This window comes from Ursus americanus, chromosome 20 (genome assembly GCF_024610735.1).
Source record: "Ursus americanus isolate L20-20 chromosome 20, mUrsAme1.1.p, whole genome shotgun sequence".
NCBI classification, from domain to species: Eukaryota; Metazoa; Chordata; class Mammalia; order Carnivora; family Ursidae; genus Ursus; species Ursus americanus.
Window position 1 is genome coordinate 29,498,539 of NC_142146.1, and position 17,674 is coordinate 29,516,212.

Below are 17,674 nucleotides of genomic sequence, written 5' to 3' on the forward strand. Positions count from 1 at the left end.
TTCTTACATTTAAAGATTGCCATGCAATCTTTATATCTATATTTAAAAATTATTTATCTAAAATTCAAATTCAACTGGGTGTCTGGTATTTTTATTTGCTAAACCTGGCAACCCTACCAGTATTCTATTATCTAACCAAAATTTGACACCATCATCAAGGGTTGATCAAAGTACATTTTCTATCTCAATCCATATCCCCTTCCTCTCTTTACTGCTCGTCCTCTATTTCTCCCCTTCCTTTCTAATACATTTTCATGCCTATTTTCTTTCCTGTTGTCTTATCATATGGTTAATTTCCCCCATAGTAAAGCTACTTTACTCACACAAACCAAGAGAACATTTTCTCAAAATGATACCAATTGAGGATAAACCCAGATTCAAAACAAAGTCACATTAACATCTCACTGGTGTTGGCATTGTCTGAATAACTGCGTTTCTTTCCAGTACTGGAAACCCAAAAGTCAAGAATATAGGAAGATCCAGGGAGAAAAGTGAGAGAACAGAAAGGAGAGAGCCAGTTTGGCTCTGCATCCCACCCCTTACCACAGAGAGGAATATTTTTCGTCGAGCTGTTTACACCTTAAGAAGTGAATCTAGATAATCAGTCATATTTTAAAAGAAAAGACAAATTTTATTTTGCCGAAATTTTTTGGTTTTTTGTTTGTTTTTTTTTAAGGACAGGAGAATCAAGAGTAAGAGATAATGCATAGAGCTCTTTTGCTGACATTTTGTAAAAACAAAGAATTTCACAAGTGTTCTAATTAGTCCTCAACCCCCCTAGGTGGTGGGCGGCATGACTTATTATCATACATTTACAAAGAGAAATGGGCTCAGCAGGGTGGGGAGGGGCTAACTGGGATTCTAGAGTTAGGGCTGGGAATGCGAGAAGCCCGGCTTTGGATATGAAGAGGAGCATGTAGGCCCTAGTGGACCTCTGTAATCACTGGAACAGCATGGTGTCAGGATGCATTCCTGAGGAATCTTTTGTTTGCAGGTGACAGAAAACAAGACAGACAGTGAATTTTCTGGATTTCAAGACTGAAAAGCCCAGGAGTTGTCTAGCAAGTCAGGCCTGACATGCTCCAGGGGCTAAAACTACCTCACCAGGTCTTGGACTTTTTCTCTCCATTTCTTAGCTTTCGTTTCCTCTGTACTAGTGGCTGTATCCTCAGAGCTGATTACTCCTTATGGTTTTTAGCTGGCAAAAAAGCTCCAGTTTTTGCATATTTCCATGTTCAAGGCTGGCAAGAAGTAAACAAACAAAAAAGGAGCCCTTTCCTAAAAGAACCAGAAACATTCCCTTTGAGAAGCATTAGCTGTCCTTGGGTGGTAATTCTGTTTTCTAACCAATTACTATAGACCGAGAAATGCAGGCTTATAATCCTGACCAAGAATACGCCACCCGACACACATGGCCCTAACTAGGATAAATTCCTCGAATGACTGTTTCCTGCCTTGCAATCAAATCTCTGGATTCTGACAGGTAGCACAACCAACTGGCATTTCTTAGACCATCCTCTCCTGCACCTTTCTCAGGTGGGTCCATCTACCTCCTGTGAATGAGAAGAATGCTGTTTGGGGTCCCCTCTTCCCTCAGAAGAGTCTGCGCCTATGGAGATCAGCTCCCGCTCCTCAGAAAAAGAGTCAGAAGCGAGGCAGCATGAGAAGGAGAAAGGAAAAGCCAGTGACATCAAGGACCGACACACCCAAAGCGTACCATGAGCATTCTTCAAACCCAGGCTGCAGTATATACCACAAGGAGCCCTGAGCGAGAGCTGGATGGAAAACAGAAGGGAATGAGATAAAACCCAGAGGCGATGTAAGAGGTCTAGGTTATACTGCCGATGCTGAGAGGCCAAACTGAGCTACGGGAATAGCTTTTCAATTCCCTGAGTGGAGAACCTGTAGGTTACCTGAGGGTGATCTGTGGTTGCCACGGGATCATGGGCAAGACCTGCATTTCTTCTTTATTATGTTCTCAGTTGCCTTTCTGTAATTTGAGTCTATGCCAACTGGCCGTACCCAAGTGTGAATCCGGGGAATAGATGTAGTAGCTATGTATTATTGTTAATCCATCCAAGATCTATTTCCACTTTTTTTTTTTCTGGTAAAAGTATCATTTTTTTAAAAAAATAGGTAACCATCCACTCTCAACCTTAGTGTGGTTTGAATGGGGCAGAACTAACTCCCCAGCTCTGGAAACAATCAAATCAGAGAATTCCATGGGCATTGCCACATGAATGGTTCAAAACAGGCCCATGAGACTCAACCACAGGACCAGAAACATTAGAAAACTTCCTTTTGTCCTAGAGTGGTTAAGAGAGGAGGTTAATCTGGTCAACTTGCTACCACTTACAGATTCTGAGAATAATGTTAACATGGAGAAAGGCAGATCCCAGAAAAGGAGAGAAACAGATCCCTGGTTACGTGACCTGGGTACTTGCATCCAGCCATGTTTGAAGCCAGCTATGAAAGCTTGATTTTTTTTTTTTTCATTTAAATTTCTGTTTTGCTAAAACCGGTTTGAGTTGGTTTCTGTTGTGTGCAACAAAAAGACATCCAACCAGGGCCACTCTCAGCTCACACACACGGATGTGAAAATTAGCCCTGAGGGCTTCATGCTGACCAGATCAATGGCACACCCGTGCACACTGGAAAAAGTCTCCCTTTCCTCTAGGCACATGGAGTCCAGATTAACTCCGCTGGTGGAGTGTGGGCCAGATTTCAGCCGCTTCTCACCCTCTCAGCCGAGCAGGTTTGCATTCTGTTCTAACCGCATGTGTTCATGTGGCAGTTCTGTGCCTGGTGAACATACAAAAAGTTGGAACTTCTTAACTCAATTTAATCTCAGTGACAAAGGCTTTGGTTGGTTGTGTTAGGACACGTGACTCACCAAGTAAGACACAGGCAATTAGGGCATAACCAATGCAACAGTTACCAATTCACACAGTAAGTGCTCAATAAATGACTGAACTTTATCATTAAAAAGAGATAAGACCCCTTGGATGTTGATATCAACCTGGATTGAGCACTGGAAATAGATAGAAAGGGCTCTCTGTCTAATGGCTGGCCTAATATAAAGGTAAGCATCTAGAGTCTGCCAGAATGGGCCAGCAGAGCAGATCATCTTAAGAATTGGGTAGTATGGGGGCACCGGCGTGGCTCAGTCGGTTAAACATCTGATTTCACCTCAGGTCATAATCTTGGGGTTGTGAGATCGAACCCTGAGTCGGGATCCACGGTGGGCATGGAGCCTGCTTAAGATTCTCTCTCTCCCTCTCTCTCTCTGCCCCTCCTACCTTGCTTGCATGTTTTCTCTCTTAAAAAAAAAAAAAAAAAAAAAAAAAAAAAACAAGAATTGGGTGGTGTGTGGAAGGCAGCTTTCCCCAAAGACTGATTCTGTGGTTATAAAACATGCCCTCAAATTTTTGAGACTCCTCCCTTCAGAAAAAAAGCCTAATTCCCCACCCCTTGAATGTGAACTACTCTTAGTGATTTGTTTCTAACAAACAAAATGTGACAGAAATGATGGTTTATGACTTCAGGAACTAAATCTTAAAAAGCATGCCTGATTCTCTCTTGGAGCCTGGGGTAGCTCTGAGCTGAAAACTGGGCTAGTCATGGGCCAATGCTCCTACAGGGGCCAAACCTGGTAGAAATATCAGCTTCCTCATCAGACTCCAGGTAGACTGAGGTCCCAGGAGCTAAACTGCACCAGGAAGAGTTGTCTGGAGCTGCCAGACACAGGGACAAAGGGAGGAGTAGAAATCACACCCAATGGCAGATCTAAGGTCTTAGGATAATGCAAAAGACGAGAGATAAAAATCAGAGCTGGAATAATTGAATATAATTGTATATAATTGAGACAGAACAAGAAGGAACATTTCAGGGTGAAGGCTTGAAGAGGAGGAACCTGAATCAGGCAGAACTCCCTGGGCTGGCCATGGGAGGAGGGGCTGGACAAACCAGGTAGAGGCTCAGAGTAGACTGGGAACTCTCAAACTTGGATGTGCAAGCGTAGCTTTCTAAAGCGTAAATTACCGGGGTGCCTGGGTGGCTCAGTCAGTTAAGCGTCTGCTTTCAGCTCAGGTCATGATCCCAGGCTCCTGGGATGGAGTACCGCATCGGGCTCCTTGATTAGCAAAGAGTCTGCTTCTCCCTCTGCCTGCTGCTCCCCCTGCTTGTGCTCTCTCTCTCTGGCAAATAAATAAAATCTTTCAAAAAAAAATAATAAATAAAACATAAATTACCAGGCCCCACCTCCAGAGATTCTGATTCTAATGTCCAAGGAGGAACCTGACAATCTGTATTTCTAACTAGTTCCCGAAGCGCGTGGCTGATGTTCCTGGTGTACTTTGAGAAGGGCTAGGCCAGGCAGAAGGGCTGGAATTATGCAGGCTTTGAGTCCAGCTCTGGTGTAGCAGGAAGAACATGCAGAGGAGAAACTTCGAGCAGACAGCCATTTGTGTTCCCTGAATCTAATTAGATATCTGCCTGTCCCACCGCTATGTCCCCTGGATGATTTCTTAAGCGCCACCCTCTGTTCTGTGCTACTCTTTTCACCGCTGAAAATGAAATCACTATGAAGTAATTGCTATCGTTTACTGAGTAGCCAGTATGGGTTCATTGGCAGCGTACAATTCTGACATCAAACTTAGTAAGGGGAACACTCTTCTTACCTCCCATGTACAAATGAAAACCCAGAACTGACAGAGTTTGGTTAACTGGCCCCAAATCATTCAGGGGGTTGGAATACAACTTTAGAAGTCATCCCACCTGTCTAACAGTGAGAGAGGTCTGTCCCTTAGGAAGCAGGAAACCCAGGTTGCCACACAGTAAAACAAAATCCATCAGGCAGCAAAGAACCACATAATGAGCTTTGGCTGTCATTATTTTTCAAACAGAAATGAGACAAGATGGTACCTTGTTTAATGAAAGCTTGGATGCAATTCATTTCCTTTTAAAGCAGAACATAATCAAGATGCTTTTGATATTTCCCTAAGAAACCCTGCTACAGGGCAACCTTCAAAAAACATCAAATAGAAGTCAGGGGAAATCTCTATGTTGGCGATTTCTTTTCTATCATTTGCACAAATGACAGATCTGTAGTCTATTTATTTGCAACTCTGGCCTCCAGAGACAAAGCCTACCCAGTTCTGTTTGGCCCTGGGTTCCTTACAGCTGGATAGGAAAGTTGGAAACTGAAATGTCCAACATATTCTTTCTACAATCCATATGATAAATACCATGCAGCATTTAAACTCTTGTATTTTAGATGAGTTTTAGACTATTGAACATCATGTACAAGATATATTATTAATGAAAAAGATCAGTTTATAACAACTTTTTAATTATGTCTTAGGCTGATGTCTTGGTTTGGGTTCCCATAGCAGCAGACTCTGAGTCAAGAACTCGAATTCAAGGAGCTTCTACGGGAGGTGACCTCAGGATACACTGATGGAGAGGGGAAGTGAGACAGGAAAAGGGAACAGCCTATGAAGGTCGCTCTGTCATGCAAGTTAACACCGTGGGGAGCCCCACCTAATGCCATTGGGAACTCTGGAGCCAAGGTGGATGGCGTGCTGGCTGAGTTTGCCCATGGGAGGGGTAAGGAATCTGAGTTATTTAAACAGCGACCACTGTTAGTTGTTATTTGAAGCCTGCTCCCAGAGGCCGTTAATTCTCTGGCACAACCAGCTCACCACAAACGGATGTAGAATAGGGTCTGGCTGCCAAAACAGGGAAAGAAAAAGAAAAAACGAAAACGGAAAAACTCGGGGGAAGAGATGCAGATTCTGGCGGTTAGAACCGGGCAGGGATGATACCTTGTTTAATGAGAGCTTGGACACAATTGATTTCTACCGTGTGGTGATAAAGGCTGAGGGAGAACTGGCAAGAGTATCTTGACTGTCTGCGGTCCCTGGATACCCCAGAGCCTAGAGCTCAAGGCAAAAGCTTAGGTGTTCTTAGTTTTTCACCAAGTGTGATCCCAGGGAGGAGTGAGGTGAAAGGGAGTAAGGCAGAGAAAGGTTAAGTCAGTGCAAAGGGGCATTTCCAAGCTGGCCATCACTTGTGAACATGAGCACTTGATTGCTTGGTCTCGTAAAGCTGTCTCTCCAGAGGGTGTATGAACTCCCACATTGCAGGACAGTTTGTTCTGAGGAAGGGAAGGGAAGACAACCCTCAGCTTCTGTGTCTTATCGGTGAAAGGTTTTCCCCATGATGCATTAACTCCTGAACACTTTCAGATTCTGCACGTGGGGCACCACGTGGGTCTCATAGCCTCTCATAACTCAAAAGCAAGGGGAAGCCAAGAGGCGAGAGGTATCCAGCCGGGACAGGGGAGAGACTGCTGGGTGGACCTGAGTGGCACTGATAAGAGTCCATCCCTGCTCAGCTATTGCAGTGGCAGCCAGGGGAAAAAAGCTGGCCAAGGGCCTCAGCAACAGGGAAGGACAAGTGGATCTCAGATATTGCCTAAGATAAGCCCGATACATTTTTGTGATGTTTATGTGTACATACACAAAACATGCACCCACGTGGACAAACACCATCACATTTAAGACATCGGTTAACGAAAGATGGTGGTAAAGATCCAACCAAATTTTATTCCCTCCTACATTCTTTGATATATGCTTAAAGTTTTATACAGTAAAGGCATTTTGACTTTATAATGGGTAAAGCTCACGTGGACAATTTTAGAAAGGAAGGCAGAGTAGTAACCATTTCTTTTTCAAAATAAAAGCCGCAAAAAAAAAAATTAGTATTCTATGTTATACTTCATGGGCATAGACAAAGTTGTCTTCTTCAACAAAAGTTTGAATCTTTTAAGAGATTGTTTAGAAAGCAGCAATAAGTCGTTTGTTTCAATGTGTGAGGTATAATTCTTGCCTTATGATAAAATCAATTTCCATATAATTTAAGAATATACCTTGTTTATGTATCTTGCTTCATTTACTCATTCACTCAATTAGCCAATAGCCATTATTTATCAAATACTGTCTGAGCCCTGACAATGAACAAGGTACTTACTACCAGTCACTGGTAATAAGAAGAAGAATCAAAAAGAATTGCTACCAGCTCGGGGCCCATACTGGAGTAGGCAAGATCAGTTATGGCGGTGAAAAATTAGTACTCACCAAGTATCCAAATGCTTTCTTACTTTTTCCAGCCTCCCTTGCAGTGAAGTGGAGGCCATGTGACTCATTCTGTCCAATGAACTATGAGCTGAGGTGTGGTGTGTCTCGCAGGGACTAAGGCACGCAACTCCTCCAACGAGCCCTGGAGCAATGATCCTGGAGGCCACATTTTGCTCGATGACCTCCCTGCAAGAGGGTGAAGGACCACCAGACCTGCTTCAGATCTTGCATGGATAAGATAAAAATCTTCCTGTGGTAGGCTCTTGAGATTTCAGAGTTATCACCATACTATTGCCAAGGTCAGTCTGACTAATACACAGACATATGAATAGTTACAACATACCCCGCAATGCATAAAGAAGAGATAAATTCCATGTGCTATTGCAACAAAGGAAAGGTGAATTAACCGAGCTTGAGCTGCCACTTAGACTTGCAAGACTAAGTCATGATATCAACCCACGTGGAGGAGCAGCTTTCTCCATGGCCTGGACTGAGTGCAGACCCTTTTCTTGTTCTAGGATCCACCAAAAAACCTGACAATCTTACAGGTTATTGTTATCTAGTAGGTATACCAGAGAAGCCCATCCAAATACACTGACGCAAAATCAGAGACCCACTCAGTGATGTACTTCATTCTGTGGAGTGTCTCACTGTAGGAGGCATATCCTGACAAGCCTCAGCCATTGCACTTTTAAAATTTTACAATGTAGCAGACTCCTAAATTTTTGCAGTGCTTTTCTTCTCCCCCTAATAAGACAGGACAACAAGGGCACAGGACCTTTGTAATGTTCTTCCCCAAAATCCATAACCTCTGTCTAAGCATGGGAAAACACCAGACAAACCCAAAGCGAGGGGCATTCTACAAAATATCTGACCAGGACTTTTCCAAAGTGTTAAGATTATAAAAACAAACAAACAACCAACCAAACAAAAATCAACACCAGGAAAGACTGTTTTTGGTGACTGTCAGAGATTGAAGAAAACTAAGGAGCCATTATAATTCAAGGCAATATGGTATCTTGGATTGAATCTTGAAACAGAGAAAACGATATTAGTGGAAAAATAGATGACATCTGAATGTCATCTAAGGTTTGGTTAATAATGTTGCACCAATGTTTATTTCATAGTTTTGATTAATGTGCTGTGGTTATGCAAGATGTTAACAGTAGGGGAAGCTGAGCAAAGGGTATACGGGACCTCTCTATACTCTCTTCACAACTCTTCTGTAAATCCAAACTATTAAATGATGGAAAGTTTGGAGAAAGGAAGATAGAAAGGGTCTGGTTAATAAGACTGAATATACAGAAAGGAAAAATAAAGGTACCTGTGAGAAAGTGCATGTGTGTATGTGTGTGTGTATGTCTGTTGGTGAGTCTGTGTGATGCTGTGTATGTGGTCGGGAGACATCTGGTGTGTGGGGTGTGTGTATATATGTCTCCGGGTGGAGACACACTGTGTTTCTGTGTGTATATGTTGGAAGAGGGGTGAATTTCCACGCACACAGCTCTACGGTGAGGGAATTAACAAGCTAAGGTACTTGCATGAGAGTGAGCGCAGCCTTAAATTTTGAGCCCGAGGCACATTCTTGCCTCACCCTAGACCCAGTGTTTTAAAGAGGCCGCCAAGAAGAGCAAAAGATCACAAAGGGGGCACCTGGATTTGAACCAGGGACCTCTTGATCTGCAGTCAAATGCTCTACCACTGAGCTATACCCCCTGATGGCAATAGGCTTCACATAAACACTTACTTCACTTTTATGAGTTACATCATACTTCATAAATACCTTTTACAGCTGAGATTCTTCTTGGATTTAAATTCATTCTCCATTCGCTTCCAGCCACACGCCAGCTCCTGCTTTTCCCAGAACATTTATGCTTGTTCTCTTCTCAGCACCTAGAGCTCAGTGTAATTCTCGGTATGATTTTCCAGTTTTTAAAATACACTACCACCTGCCCAGAAATCTCTGGGCACATCTATAAATGTTTTTACCCCCGTCCCCACACCGATGAATGTTTTAAGTATGACGGATCACCAACGAGTATTGGACCAGGAGAGAACCTTTACTGTGTATCCAGAAACTTCGGAGGTTCAGGTGTAACTCTGAAATTATAGGCAAATGTTGTGTGTGTGCATGTACTGGATATTGTGTATGTTTTCATCAGATCTTCAAAAAGGACCTCATCCAGGATGAACTGTCATAGTTTACAGTCCAACAACAACAACAACAAGGTATTCCAAAGTCCAAAATTCACCTTTAACACCTCTGATTCCAATTCCCTTCAGTTTCAGTCTGAGGATTTTTAATCTTGTGTATCCCTGAGACTGAGAAGAAAGGCCAAAGAAATCTCTGCCATTGCAACACATCCTCGCTGAAGAGTCCTGTCGCCTCCATGAAGCTGAGGAGCGAACAGCAGCTGGTGCTTCAGCTCACCCGCTCTCGGAGGGCCCAGGTACCCGTTCCCAGCCGCTCCCCTCTGAGGCCTTACCGGAACCTCAGTGTTCACACCCGGTGCGCCCCAAAACAAACGTGTCACCTCCTGCCCAAACCTGCGCCTCTTCCTAAATTTGCTTTGTTGTAATAATAACAGCTCATATTTACTGGACACTTGTTATGTGCCAGACACAGTCCTAAAGGTTCTACCCGTAACTTCCCAGGGGATCATTACAAAAATGCCATAAAACAGGTATTAATATCAGCATACTGATTCGCAGGTAGGGAAACTGAAGCACAGAGTGGTCACACAGCTTGGAGGCACTGAGGCCGGGATGCCACTGTAGGCTCGGGGCTCAGCGCCAGGCCTGCCTCCTTAACCATATGCTCGGCCTCCTCCCCATCCCAGTTGGTGACACTACCATGCACTCCATCATTTGGTCAAAACGCTTACAACCATGGGCTTCTCTCACCTTCTTTTCTCCAGTTCCAGCTAATTGCTGGGTATTGCTGATTTTAGCTCTGGCGTCACTTAGGTCCGTCCCCACCCCTACACTGGTAGTGCCACCACCCCCTAAATGGCCTCCCAGACTCCACCGCTCCCTGCCGCCCCCTGCTGCTCCCACAGCAGCCTGCTTTAAAACGGAGTTTATCTAAGTCAAGCCCCTTTAACTGCCTTCCCCAGAAAATCCAAGTCTCAGCACGACAGGCAGAGTTCTTTCCATGTGGGTCCCTACCTGCCCCTTCAACTTTATCCTCTGACCCTCCCCTATCTTGTTTTGTGCTCCAGCTGCCGCCACCTGCATCTGTCTGGCCCCAGCCTCAGCCCAGGCAGCCTTGTCCACCTGCAACTCAGCCACCACTCCCCACACCCCTTCCTCCACTCCACCCTCTATCCTGTGAGATACTATTCATCTTGGAAACTGTGATTTGCCATCAGCAACTCAAGGAAGCCTCCCTTAACCTCCCCTCCTCTAGATGGAAGGCATCACCTCCTCCACATGCCCGACCCTGGCACAGCTCCCTGCACGTCCCACCCCTATGACTGTGTACTTTGCAGGCCTGCTTCCTGGTGGAGAGCACACTGAGGCCGGGGCTGTGCCTCAGTCATCTTTGGGTCCCCACTTTGCACAGTCCTGGCTCCTAGTCTGTGTGCTGTTCAGGCTCTTCTAAAGACAGTGTGGCCTGGGCTGCAGGCAGGGGTTAGACTCAGACTCAGGTCTGACCTCTGGCCCACACCTGGGTCCTGAGCGAAGGCACCTACGCTGGGCATGTGGGCTGCAGGAAAGGAATGGGGGGAGGAAAGGTAATAGAGATTCCTCGAGCTTTAGAGCAGGAAAAGAACACAACTCCCTAAACTTCGGCCGGTTCATGCTCAGCCCTAGCAGTGTTCTGTGAATGAAGACTTCCTTCCCCCAGGGCACTGCACAGTGTGGGCATGGTCACTAAGCCGCTGGGTTGACCCTGCAGCCAAAGTTTCTAAAACCGGATGGACAATCCTGGCACCTTGGGAGCATTACTACGTGGAATTTTGTCACAAAACTTTTAACACTGGAATGGTACAAGGAGCATCATGAAGTCATTGAGGATGTGTGTTGTGAGTCCAAATCCTAGACCTTCTCTTTGTAGATTTTTGACCATTAGCTAATTACTGAGCGTCTCCAAGTCTGTCTGTCTCCTCATGCAAAATGAAGACACTGATGGTATGGTCTGTATCTTGTAAAATTTTGGAGGGAAATAGAGGAGATAATTGATGCAAAGAATTCAGACTGGTGCCTGGCATATACACAAAGGACATTAGTTATTATTCGGCCGTGGGCTACAGAAAATAATAGAGCCAAAGTCACTCCATATTCTTCTGAAGCAAAAACTCCAGTGTACAGGGGGCACCTGGATTTGAACCAGGGACCTCTTGATCTGCAGTCAAATGCTCTACCCCTGAGCTATACCCCCAGTGATAGAAGCTTGTTTTTATAGTCTATCTCTCTCTCCACTCTCTGGTTCTAAAACCTCCAATGACTCAGGGGAGCTATAATTAGAGAGAACGCTGCCTGGAAGGAGTCTGGGCATTACAAGCCTTAGAAGTTTATTATGAAAAAAGACAGGATTCCTGAGAACTAAGCTCTCAGAGCCCAGAAACTCTCCTTAGACTTCCCAATACCCAGAGCCTGTCTGCCCACCCTGTCTCACATAAAGCAACTTTCAGTGCCAGGTAAAAATCATCAGGGTTTCCACAAATGGCAACATCAATATAATGACGATGACTGGATTCCTGTCACACTTCCTTTATAGCCAGGACTCCTAGCAACTGAGATTCTCATTCCTTTTCATGACTTCACAGAACTGAGCTCATAACTGGCCCTCAATAGATATTTGTTACATTAAATTGATCCTGGAAAAAATATGTATAAATAACGTTTGGTGTGAGATAGCTTTTCCAAGCCATAACTGTAAGATGATTTTAATCTTACAAAAACAGATGGTCAGTGAGTTACATTCTTATGTAACATAACTTGCCTGGAACTTGGAATATTGTTAACTCCAAAAGGTCACTGAATGAAGAGAAACAAGGCTCCAAACAACAGCCTTTAATCAATTAAGCAAATTATTTATCCTGGTCCTGCCTACCACCAAAGATTCCTTTTCAACTTCCAAACACAATTGCAATTAAAGCCACCTATATTTTGTGGCTTTATATAAAGACATCTCTCACCCTAATAAACTGTTCAAGTCCTTCTTATGGAAATCTTGCATGTTTGAACCTATTGAGAAGTCTCTCCTCTGCTGATTTCCCAGACCACATACATTTTTCAGGTCTTTTCAAAGGATCCTAAGTTTGGGCTGGTCATTTTGTGTCAATGTTATGATTGGTTGGGAGTTCAGGAGAGGGGAGAAACTCCATTCCATTCTTTTTCTCCTCTGCTCCAGGCTGGATTTGAGATCCCAGAAAAGAATCACAATGCATGCTTTGCTCACTGTTTTTTTCTCACCTGGAACATCAGTGGAGTTGAGATTTTAGCAGCAGCAGATGTAGTGTGTGCTTCATACCTAAGAACCAACACTGGGAGGGACTTGGAGATCATTTATTCCAACCACTTGTTTTGCCAAGAAACAGATGGAGGGAGCTGAAGACCCTTTTTTAAAGTCACAGAGATATCTGGGTGGCTCAGTTGGTTAAGCGTCCGACTCTTGATTTCAGCTCAGGTCATGATCCCGGGGTCCTGGGATCAAGCCCGGCATTGGGCTCCAAGTTCATCAAGGAGTATGCTTGAGATTCTCTCTCTCTCTGCTCCTCCCCCAGCTCTCTCTCTCTCGCAAATAAATGGATGGGAATCTTTTTAAAAATAAATAATTAATAAATAAATAAGTCACAGGCATATCAAAGCAGGATCAGAACCAAGGTTCCTCCTACTACCAGCTCCTTGGAGCCCCCCTCCCCACCCCCGCCTTCAGGAATAATGTGTGACTATTTGTGGGATAAATATCAAACTTACTGTCAACTGAGAAAAGAGGGGAAACTGAAAAAGAACACAGGCCTTTATCAGGGGTGTCAGAATTGCAATTTGGTACACACAGATTCAGGATGGAGTAGTCAGAAAAGGGTCCTACTCCTGTGGGGAAAGCACAGGATTTTTGTGAGAAAGAAGAGGTAATCACATGATTTAGATAAAGAAGAGAAGAGGAAAAAACTGTTCATTTGGTGCTGACCCGTTCTCTCTTATTGATTACTTTATTGGTGCTGTCAAAGAAAACTGTCTCTCAGATGTATCAGCCAACTTCACTGTCCTCATATGATCCAAATCCCACTTGCTCTGTCGAAATTTTATGAGAATCTACTTGTGAACCAGTTGCTGCTTCTAACCCGGCTCAAGAGTTCATTAGTTGAAAAGGAAAATGGAGCTCCAAATGGTCTCTAATGTCCAGAAATGTTATACAATTCCACATTACATATAAGTAGACTAAACATCCTGATTTGCAGTGGATTCTCCTGGTTTCAGCACTGAAGGTCCTGCGTCCCATGAATTCCCCCAGGAAACTATGTTGGGTTTCATTGGTTACCCTACATATTATCTTATTTCTTTGTTGTCCACAGTATTTCCCAAACTGAATCATTCACTTTCCCTATCACAAGGGCTACATACCGGTACTTACTTACTATTTGTCTTGTAATCAACCTACCGTTTTTTTATTTTGCCTCATCCTAAGCAAAAATATCCTTGAAATCATGCCACTTGTATCTCCTTCTACTACACATCAAAATAAATACAAAGCTGTTGAAATATGTTAAAATTGTATTAAACACATGTTGCACTTATAATTTGCCATGCATGGTTCTAAGCACTTCACAAACATTAACTCACTTAATCCTTAAAACAACCCAGTGAGAGAGGAACTGTTACCACCTTTACAATGAGGAAATGGAGGCACGGTGAAGGTAAATACCTTACCCAAATTGGTAAATTTGTCCATGTGTCCCCAAAGTCATCTTGGAAACTCTCAGAGGTAGCCACAGTGTGACAGTTTTAGAGTGCCTAGACATTTCACCAAACATTATTCTCGGTGTGTCTGTACAAGTCTGTACAAGATTAACATTCGATTGGAGATCGAATAAAGCAGATGGATTCTCCCTTTGTGAATGGATCTCATCCCATCCACTGAAGGCCCGAATAGAAAAAAAAGTAATAGGGACCTCCTCCTGCCTGACTTCTTTGAGCTAGGACATTAGTCTTTTCCTGCCTTCAGAATCAAATAGAAATATCAGCTCCTGGGGCTTGAGCCTGCTGTCTTTCCTCCTGGTACTCACACCATCCAGTCTCAGGTCTTTGGACTCAGACTGGAACTACTCATCAGCTCTTTGTGTCTTCTGCTTGGTGACCACAGATCTTGGGACTTTTCAGCCTCCATAATAAATCTATTTATATATCTGTTGGTTCTGTTTCTCAGGAGAACCTTAACACACACAGCAAACTCTGGGAAGAACAGTTGGGCCTGCACTGGCCTTGAGGATACTGTTCCTATTTGTCGAGTTTCATATACCCCAAGAGGTGCAGAACACCACCACAAGTCCTATCTACAAGCTAGGGGATCAGGAATGATGGTTGAACTTATCTGCTGTTGTATTCCTAACTTCTCTTCCCTTTCTCATCATGTCATACATGTGAACTGGCTCTTATTGTCAAAACATAAGTAAAACTTAGTATGTGTTTTAATTATAAGGTATACAAGCCAACGAATCTAACCGAGCTCCAAGACCCATCACTCAAAGATTTACATCAGGGCTACAAAAGAGGAGGAGATGACAGCACAAAACATCTTTCAGAAACCTCATGAAAACTGGGGCAATTATTCAAAATATGCTCGACCACAGAGTTTTGGAAACTGAGTCTTCCCAATATTTCCAGATCCCACAGGACTATTTCATAATGGGAATGAATTAGAATTTAAGTTTCAATAATCAGAGGCTCTTTCCCCTTATATTAAGGATTTCCCCCCTTATATTCCTTCTCAGTTGAATTCTTTTTCACTTTTTCATCCTCAGGTTTCCTGACTGGAAAATGGGGTTGTTGCCATTAGATCTCCTTCATCTTTTCCAATCCCAGCAATGTATGACTCACAAATTCAAAATTCAGCTTCTAGTGGGGAGACTAGGTCAAAAGTACAATATGGCCCAAAAATGGCAGAAAAAAACCTGATTAAAAAGAAAGGGAATATGTTACTGTGGACACAAGATTTACCATCAGCCTTACTACCCTAATTTTTCCTCATTTTATTTCACACTAGATTTTTGTCCTTATAAATACCTATGGTCTAGGAAAAGATGCTCAACATCACTAACCATAAGAAAAATGCAAACCGAAACCACAATGAGCTATCACCTTACACCCCTTAGGATGGCCACTATCAAAAGAACAGAGCATAACAAGCGTTAGCGAGGTTGACGAAAAATTGGAACCCTTGTGCACTGTTGGTGGGAATATAAAATGGTGTAGCCACTGTGGAAAGCAGTATGGTGGTTCTTCAAAAATTTAAAAATAGAACTACCCTATGATCCAGCAATACTACTTCTCGTACATATTCCAGAAAAATTCAAAGAAGAATAGCAAAGAGATATCTGCACACCTGTGTTCCCCGCAGCATCATTCACAATAGCCAAGAAGTAGAAGCAACACAACTGTCCACCAACAGATGAATGAATAAAGGAAATGTGGAATAAATGTACAATGGAATATTATTTAGCCTTGAAAAAGAAGGAAATCCTACCATTTGTGACAAGATGGATCAGCCTGGAGGAGTTTATACAAAGTGAGATAAGCCAGACACAGGATGACAAACAATGCATGATATGTTTTTATGAGAAATGTACAAGAGCCAAACTCATAGAACTAGAGAGTACACAGAATAGTGGTTACCAGGATCTGAGTGGAGGGAGAAATGGGGCAATGCCAGGGAGAGGATACAAAGTTTCAGTTAAGCCAGATGAGTAAGTTTCGGAGATCTACAGTACAACATAGGGCCAAGAGTTGACAATATTGTATTGTATACTTAAAAATTCGCTAAGAGGGTAGGTCTTATGTTAAGTGCTCTTACCACAGAAGAAAAAATCTATTAAGATAGATATGAGAGAGAGAGAGAGAGAGAGAGAGAGAGAAAGAAAGAAAGAAAGAAAGAAAGAAAGAAAGAGAGGAAACTTGGAGGTGAGGAATGTTTATAGCCTTGAATGTGGTGATAGTTTCATGAGTCTGTACTTTTTTCCAAAGTTATCGCGTTGTATACATTTTACATGTATACCGTTTTTTATGTCAATCATACCTCAATAAAGTGGTTTAGGAAAAGAAAGAAAAAAAATAGTTGTCAAGGGCTGGGGGAATAAAGAATTAATGTTTACTGGACATAGAGTTTCAGTTTTGCAAGATAAAGAAGTTTTAGAGATCTATTGCACAACAATGTGAACATACTTAACATTAAGTATGTTCTAATGCCCTTTATGTTAAGTATGTTCTATGTCCCTTAAGAATGATTAGAATGGTCAATTTAATGTTATGTGCTTTTTTCAAGAAACAACAACAACCTATGCCCTAATATTACAAAGAACTTGAGTAACGAAGCAAGCCCCCTCAAAACACCAAACATATGCCTACTGTAGAAATGGCAGGCATACGTTAGTGCTTATATCACTTGATGGGAAGCTACTCCACACCTCCAACTTAGTGAACAGATTTTCCCTGATTCACAGACCAAGACAAATTCTTCCTCTAACTCAATAGCTAAGCCAAATGCCTCTGTCTGCTCCCAGCAGGGAGTACCACCACCTGGTATTCTTTATTCCCCAGATGGTCACTGCATCATTTATTTTAGCCCCTTTTCATTACCCACTTAACAAAAAAAAGCAAAATGAAGCCAATATTATAGCCTACTGTTCTGTTCTTGAAAAAGCAGCCTCTGGATTTAGCCCCATTGTCAAACCTGCAAATCCACCTGTCCTGTGCTCAAATTGTCTACTCTGTCCATACCCTATCTAGGGAAGTCATTCGAGTGTGTGTTAAGCCTTCAGCCAGGTGAAAGAAAGTTGGGGGCTGATGCATGTTAGTTTTATTAAATTGTGGGGTGGAGTGGGGGATGTCCCAAAGGGCACCCACATGGATTGTCATGGGGAAGATTGGCCAAATGATATTTTTGTAATTGCTTTGCTGTTGACATCTCCACAGCCTTCAAGCGTAAACCACGTGTTCTGCTATAGCCCTGAGGTCACAGCAAGGGCTGTTTTTTACTTTAAAACTCACTCACTGTCTCCTTCTCCCCTTCTCTCTTCCCTTCTTTCTTTCTCTCACTCAAAGCAATCTAGATTCAATCTCCCAGGGTTCAATTTATTCTCTAAATGAAACAACGGCCCTTTTACAAGGTCCATTCAAGCTACTCAGATCGAAGTGTTTCAGTGCAGAAGTTAAAATTTCACATACAGATGTGCCTCCTTTATGGGAAAGTTTGTTTCTTACAAGTTACTATGTGACAACCATAGCACTGTGTCCTCCTATGAATGCCTTTGCTAATTTGTTTCATGAAATATTGTCTGGCTGGCATATTTTGCCCCTAAGTTTTCCTAAAA

General features: G+C 43.0%; 2 non-coding genes across 2 annotated transcripts; both read right to left on the reverse strand.

Annotated features, from left to right (window-relative positions):
• Positions 1-8,783: 8,783 nt before the first annotated feature.
• TRNAC-GCA (transfer RNA cysteine (anticodon GCA)) lies at positions 8,784-8,855 on the reverse strand. The gene has a single exon. It is a non-coding gene; the product is annotated as a tRNA-Cys (tRNA).
• Positions 8,856-11,451: 2,596 nt separating this feature from the next.
• Positions 11,452-11,523, reverse strand: TRNAC-GCA (transfer RNA cysteine (anticodon GCA)). The gene has a single exon. It is a non-coding gene; the product is annotated as a tRNA-Cys (tRNA).
• Between the last annotated feature and the right edge of the window lie 6,151 nt (positions 11,524-17,674).